This window comes from Mastomys coucha, unplaced genomic scaffold, assembly GCF_008632895.1.
Source record: "Mastomys coucha isolate ucsf_1 unplaced genomic scaffold, UCSF_Mcou_1 pScaffold8, whole genome shotgun sequence".
Lineage (NCBI taxonomy): Eukaryota > Metazoa > Chordata > Mammalia > Rodentia > Muridae > Mastomys > Mastomys coucha.
Genome location: NW_022196914.1, coordinates 52558775 through 52559520, shown reverse-complemented (window position 1 = coordinate 52559520; position 746 = coordinate 52558775).

Sequence of the window (746 nt, the reverse complement as noted above, 5' to 3'; positions counted from 1 at the left end):
TGCTTCTAGAACCTTGTGAACAGCAACTTAACTGGTTTTCTCTAAATAACCATGCAAGCTCTCAGCTGGGCTAAGCCCAGCTCAACACAGCACTACCCTTCAGATACATAAATGTATGCTAGAGGGTGGCTACTGTTCTCCATAGCCCATTCAAAATGGCAATTTGCCTATTACATGGATTTTAATAGTGAAGTTTTCCTTGACAGTAAAATGCAAAACCACTCAGCCGTTCAACGAGTCAACGAGGCAGAGTTAAAGCATCCTGCAAGGACAGCCTTTCAGAACAGGCAGGACCCTGCGGCGATCAGTCTGAGAGCACACAACCACAGCACAAGACAGGTGTACTGCCATCAATTCACTGCCCTGAAAGGAGGCGGTTTGCTATTCTGTTCTTTCCACAATATTCTTTTGGCCACTCATTTTAATACCTGGCTCCAGGAAATAAAAAGAATGTGAAGCAGAATCAAAAGGAGCACTGTGGGGTTTCACTAGTTTTCTCTTGAAACTGCTGGAACATCATTTCTTTTCCACTTGTGTTTTGTTTGAGCAGAGTGTCTTGGTTTTCCAGCAGTAGCTGTAAAATTTGTTAATCAAATGAATCCCAGTCTTAACAAGGGACTCTGCTCAGCTTGTGTGTGACAGTTTGACCTCTGGGGACAGCTTCTGCCCCTGACAGCAGTTTCCCTGATAAGGTCATCCCCTCCCTCCTTATTTACTGAATATTTAGTTTTGTTTTTTTGTTTTTT